Raw genomic sequence first — 6,996 nt, forward strand, 5'->3', positions numbered from 1 at the left:
TCCAACAATCACAATAATTGTAATATGTATACAGATCTGGCAGAATGAACCTCTCATACCCAAAAATACTATCTCATCGTTGTTGAAATTGCCTTTTTTTTTTTCCCCATGAGTCATATGGAACTTGCAAACAGCATCTGCTATGGGATAATGTGTTTTTGAGTTCTGAAACCACAGCAGCCACCTATATGAAGCGTCCTGAAATCATCACATCTTTGCCACCTTTGCCACCTTCTCCCCCTATAAAGAACCAACATAAGTTTTGGCTTGGTTGCCTAAAATACAGCTTCCCTTTTTGGTCCTGTGTCATTACTGTGTTGTGACTTGAAGTTTGGAGCACCAGTTTAGCCACCTCTGCCTGGGGAACAGTGACCGCACTATCTTTTGATTCCAAAGATGCATTGTCATGGTAAAACAATACCAATAATAGTATGTGTAAAGATCTTACAGTATTACAAATACCTTCTCTACACATCTATTTCCACAGATGCATTGGGATCCAACAGAAACAAAAATAGATTTAATAGGTACATAGATCTGTCAGAATGAACCTTTGGGACACATTACACAAACACTCTCTCATCCCCATAAAAAACAGTACGCTCCGATGCATTGTTTTAATGGATTTTTTTTTTCCTTCAATAGAGTCATATGGGACTATGGAAAACTGTGTTTCCACAGATGCATTGGGATTCCACAACAACAAAAAACAACCTTTGAAATTTTTTTTTTGAAATTAATTTTTTTTTGAAATTCCTTACCAGCAGTTCACATCTGGAAAAATCTTGTTAGAAACGCAAAGATCAGCACCTACCTCTAGCAGTAGTTAAAGCTTCTATCATCACTCATTGAGATTTACTAACAATAGATATCCTGGCCCTTTTTTAACATGCTATTTCTTATGTGAATTGGGCGCTTCTCCAGTGTCTTCTCTTACCATTGATTATGTTACTTGAGCGCTTTTTCAGTGTTTTACATTGTAACGTTTTTAATGCAATATATATATATATATATGTGTGTGTGTGTGTGTGTGTGTGTGTGTTTGTTTAGCCTATGGATGACCTTTTTTGAAACTTTTTATAACAATAATGATACTAAACTTTGTAAAGAAGTACTTAAATACATATAGGTGGTTCCCATATACGACGATTAACATCTCTATTGAAATAAACAGCAACATTGTAGTCATGCTAATCTGGAAAATAAGTATGTAAAGGCATTTTATAGCACCTTTGAGACTGCCTACGACAGCTCATACTATCATCTTCTTTCTTTCCATTAGTCTCAAAGGGGCTACAATATCCCTCTGCATATTACTTTGTCAATATGAATTTTGTATCAATTTCTAACTCTTGAATTCTAACCTCCTCTCTCTCCTTTTCCTTATTCACCTCCTACTTCAGACTCCAGTAACTACAAGCCACTCACAACTCGGCTGACCATTAAATTCCTAACACTTCAAAAAAATTCTCTAAGGACTTACTGTTTAACCCAGTTAGCAATTTGCATTCACACCAGATCGATGAATCGACTTCATATGAGCGTCATTCCCACTACAAAACAGATTCTTTTTAATCCTTATTGTTTTCAGGGGGGGGGGGTTCAGACACAATTATTATCCTCACTAGAATTTGTGCCCCTCGATCCATTCCGTTTTTTTTTTAAAAAAATGCCAGTCAAGTTAATCTCATTGCCACGTCATTGGTGATGTGGCCAGTCATCATTTCGGCAACATAGACATGCCTAATTTTCGCTACACAAGAGGATCCTTTGTGGTGCCCCCTTCCCCAAATCCTTTCCCTGTTTCTGATCACTTTTTAGCCTTGTGGTCTGCCGGTAAGGGTCATTATAGGAAAGCCCTTGCTCGATTAGGTGCCTCAACTGGACAATGGGAGATAACCTCTTACAGTGGAGAAAGGATCATGGCCAGATTCAGAAAGAATCGATCAGTGTAAAGGCAGAAAATTAAAAAGCCACCACATGTGTCGGTAGCCAAAGGGCAGCGCTCAAAAATGGCAGATTTCAAGCAGCCAAAGGCTGGATGGGTGACATGCTCTGCCAACCCCTCTGCCATAGTCCCTCTCCTCCAGTGAGATGTAATTCTGATCCGAAAGTTGCTTCCACTTGTTGAGCACGCTTCTGATTCAGTTCTTCTCAAAAGAACCTCTTAAAAAGTAGTGTCAAATAAGAGCGGGTTTTTTACGTTTGCCCTGCTTTTAAGGAACTGTATCAGATCAGAATCTGATCGAAACTGACTTCAAATGGGAATGACTATTTTTTAATCAGAATCACACCTATGCTCATCTTTGTGAATTCTGTTGCTCACGCATGTCAGCACTGCAAATAAAGATGGAGTCGGTGATGCAGATGTATTCAAAACACGTTCAGGACATGCAGTTTTATTGGTTATTCACACAGCTGTCAACACCAATCTTTCAGGAAAACTTGGAAAAAACCAAGACTGATTATCTTGAGGTTTTTGGGTGGGAGGGGGTTGGCAACTCTCCCTAAACTTAATTGGATGCACTCAAAATTCATGTGAATTGCACAGATTCAACCTACATTTTGCTAGGATTATTTTCACTGTCTAATCAATCCCTCAATGAGGTGAGGCAAGCAACTAGTAGGGAGGGAGCCTTTGAGTGGTGGCAACCCAGCTAAGGAGTAGTCTCCTAGCACCATTTTAATTGTCTTTTTGATAACAAGTGAAGACCTGGATTTCTGAGGGGCTGTCGACAGACCAAAAAGGTCCATGCTTTCCCCAGCATTGCATCATCCTGTTTGGACGATGCAAGCCATTAGCCCTGGGCTGGGATTGAGCCCAGATCTGGCAGACCAAATGTGGATCCAGTGGATCTGGTCCAGTCCCAAGGCAAAGGTGCCTTAATGCAGGTCACTATGACCCATCGTTTGCTGCAGTTTCAACAAACCTGTGGCAAACCCTATGAAGACCAGGCTGTCTGAGCACCACAAGCAATGGGGAGCCTGGCTGCACCCATGTGGCCAGCGCCCTGTTTCAATGTCAGAGGTGGTGAAGGGGGCCGTCTCACTAGCTGCAACAGAGGGGTAAGATAAGTGGTACACAGCAGTATTGGGTCTGGGGCATAGGGGTAGGCAGGTACAGGGAAAGGGAGGCAGCCCATGCTTTCCTGCCCCATCTACTCAGCCTAAATTCTGTTTTTAAAATAGTTTTACTTGTAATAATGTTCTTTGTGGGGTTTAAAAAGTAGTTTCGTGCTCTACTTTGTTTTGTGATCCATCTGGAAAACATCTGATATAGAGCTGTTACATTCAGTAATGAGTATAAGCTACAGATTACTTTAAAAGGTATGGGACTGTCTCATTGCAGGCTCTATGATGGGAGAACGGTAGATTCTAGGGATAACAACCCCCCAACACTACAGATGACAGTGCACCTTCAAAACCAGTTCTGGAGAGTAGGAAACCTACTTGATGTACTTTTTGGGAGGTACAGAAGTGTGCATTTATGAGAGGGTGGATGAGAATATTCAATGACAATTACTAGCATGGGATTAACCCATTATCCTGAAACGATGCCCTCATTTTGATCACCACAGTACTGTTTAAAATCTCATGTGCAGAAATCTGCTTCATTGGTTTATCTTACTTAGTTTTATATACAATTAGTTCTATATGTAAGTTAATTTTATATGAAACAGAGAACTTTGCATCTTAACCACTGGATGAGAAAGGCCAGTTAATCCTTTGTTTGTTGAGATCTTACTATTTTGTTGCTCTAATCAATTGTGCAGTAAAATCATTGTCAACAGCCACTTCTTCAGCTGATCTAATATAAATTATTTTATCTGTTGCAACAGACAAACTGAACTACAAACTGAAAGAAGAAAAAGGACATGGTAAAAAGAAGATGCCTCAGCAATGGACTATGAAAATTAAATGCTGTTGAGATAAAGGTTTGGGTGAATTGTGAGTAAAAAGCTTTAGGTCAGGTGGTGTTTTCAATCTCCATCCCCTCTCTCCTTTGGTTTTGTCTTTGGAGATTATAAACCTGAGGGCAAGGATTGTCTTCTATTAGTCTGTAAATTGGTCTCAGGGCATTTCCAGTTGAAAAATCAGGTATAAATGACTTAAATAAATGTAGAACCATACAAAGCTTAAAAGTAATCTCTATTCCTTTTAAAACGAATCCCTTTCCTCAGTGACTAAGGTACAACTACACCATAATGTTAAGTTAATGACATGTCATTAACCTTTTGATCACTTCTGTAGTTATAGTGGGTCCTTGGTATTCTGTTGAGGCTTGGTTCCAGGCCACCCTGTGAATACTAAAATTCATGGATGCTCAAGTCCCATTACGTACAATGGCATAGTAAAATGGTGCCCATCATATAAAATAGCAAAATCAAGCTTTGTTTTTTGGAATTTATATATTTTTGGAATATTTTCAAACCAGGGATAGTTGAATCTGTGGATATGCTGTTGCCTCATAGCTGTTGAAAGGCAAGAGAAAGAGAAAGAGGTGTGTTCTGTATCTCTGGAGAGCACCTTCCGGCATTCTTTTTTTTAAAAAAAATAACTATTTTAATCCCCTTTGAACAACAGAAAGGTTATTTTTATTTTAAAAAATGTAACTCTAATTAGATAGTCAACTGTTACAAGGCATTTTAGAAGTATAATGATAACAAATCGTAGTTTAAAATAACATCCCACGCTCTGGAACTGCCTCATTCCAAGCAAAACAGGGTAACCTAGTCTTGCATTGTGTGCTTGTCCAGCAGTGCTCCGGTGAGAACTCTATTATTCATGTAATGGTACAGATTGAAACTAGGAAGCATACGCTGTCCTCTTCAGTTCCTTGTCTTCAAAAATTTTTTGGAATTTCAATACAAAAGACTTTAATGTCAGCACTCCATTCTGTTTTTAGTTAATGACTTAGGCCCGGTAAAGACCGGGGCTTTGCACTGGCCTGGGGCCAAAATTAGGGCTACGTAGGGCTGGGTGTCCACATGTGCCCAGCCCTACTATCAGCGCATGGGCACCATCATTGCACATGCCTGTCTTTAAGGGGCGCTCAATGATGATGTCTAAACAGCATCGTGCCACACAGACACCATCATGGTAGCAAGGGGATTCCTGGAAGGTTGGGTCAATGTTGTCTGATGAACACAGGTAGCAACTTTTTACAGTGAGTTTTGGAAGTTACAAGGGACACTCGCTAAAGCCCTCCCTTCAGCCACCATCTTGAGGGAGAGAGAGGCAGGCTAGCACCACCAGGCCTGCCTGGAAGAAGAAAAGCCCTCCCTTCAGCCACCATCTTGAGGGAGAGAGATTGTATTGTATTGCATTTTTGTACTGTACACCGCTATGATCATTGCGGAATAGCGGCCTATAAATAAAATGTATATTATTATTATTATTATTATTATTATTATTATTATTATTATTATTATTATTATTATTATTATTATTATTATTATTATTATCCCTTGAGCTATAAGGGCTAAAATAAGCCCAGAGGCAGCTTGAAAATATGACTGAGAGATTATAGAAGGGTTAAGTAATACAAGTACACTTAAATTAGGAGTCATTATAGCTTTGACTGACGATTCTGCACCCTAAAGTCAGATCAGCACCATCCAATTAAATGTGTGAAATATCCCTGACAAATGTACAAATAACTTAGCATTTTTGTAATGTTGGAGTGGATTCAGAGCTCTTCATATGTATTGGGAAACCAGTTACCTCCATATTAAATGGGATAATGCTAAAAGAAAGTTCGTGCTTACACATAGTGTGAACTCGAGACATCTCAGTTTACACTCAAATTACCTTCCTATGTGCTTTCAAGGCCATAGCTCATACTGAGCTGAACAGAATTCTGTTAAGGTTGGGCTACTGATTACTATATTAACCTAGCTCTCCTTAATATGTCATGAATTGTCTTATCTGCAAGGAGATTGCAAAGTAATTTGTTTCGTGATTGCATCATTTCAGTAAACACACTGCAATGGCTGTCAAATGCTTTCTAGCCACAGATTAAGATCTTAGTTTTACTTTTTAAAGCTCTAAACAGCTTAGGGCAGTGATGGTGTTGGGGGGAGGACTTCCAGGGGGGAGACTTCTGCTTTCCAGGCAGTGAGGTGGGAAAATAACTGTCATCTTTCGGCCGTTGAGGGAGAGAGCAGGCCGGCCCAGCGTCATCAGGGGCTGGCCTGAAGATACAGTGTATCTTAATTGTAGATTTTTCTTGTACTGTTATATAATTTTCTTGTACACCGCTATGATCTATTTGGAATAGCGGTTTATAAATAAAACATATTATTATTATTATTAAAAAGCCCAAGGCACAATCTCTCAGCCTCAGGCTAACAATAGCAAACCTCCCCCTGACTAAACTTGCCAAGAAAACTCCATGATAGTTTCATCTTAGCGTCACTATAAGTCAGAAACTACTTGAAGGCACCACACATCCAAGTCACGCTGTCTCAGCCTCAGATGATGGCAATGGAAATCCCCCTCTGGTGAAGCTTGCCTTATGATAGTTTCAACCGAGGGTCGCCAGGAGCGACTTGAAGGCACACAACACATCATACTCTCTCAGCCTCAGAGGACAGCCATGCCCCCCCCAGCAAAACCTGCCAAGAAAACTCCATGATAATTTCACCTTAGGGTTGCCATAAATCAAAAATGACTTGAAAGCACACAATAGACACACGCACAATAAAGGTATAAGTGTTTTGTGGATATAGGATTCAAAGCCAAGCTGTGAGTCTGCAAAATGAGCCTGCAAGAGATCTTGCAGCACCTTTGAGACTAACTGAAAGAGGTGATCACAAACTTCCTCAGACACCTGTGGATTATGGATGTTGCTGTACTTTGCTGTATGGCCCACCCTCCCTTCCTGCTTACCCAAAGTGGTTCTTCTCCTGGCTTACAGCCTGCACAGCCAGCACTACCACCAGACCCTAGGAAGTGGAGAGGAGGCGCAAGGCCATCAGCCTGCCAGGCAGTTGC

The sequence above is a fragment of the Sceloporus undulatus genome, chromosome 4 (genome assembly GCF_019175285.1).
Source record: "Sceloporus undulatus isolate JIND9_A2432 ecotype Alabama chromosome 4, SceUnd_v1.1, whole genome shotgun sequence".
NCBI classification, from domain to species: domain Eukaryota; kingdom Metazoa; phylum Chordata; class Lepidosauria; order Squamata; family Phrynosomatidae; genus Sceloporus; species Sceloporus undulatus.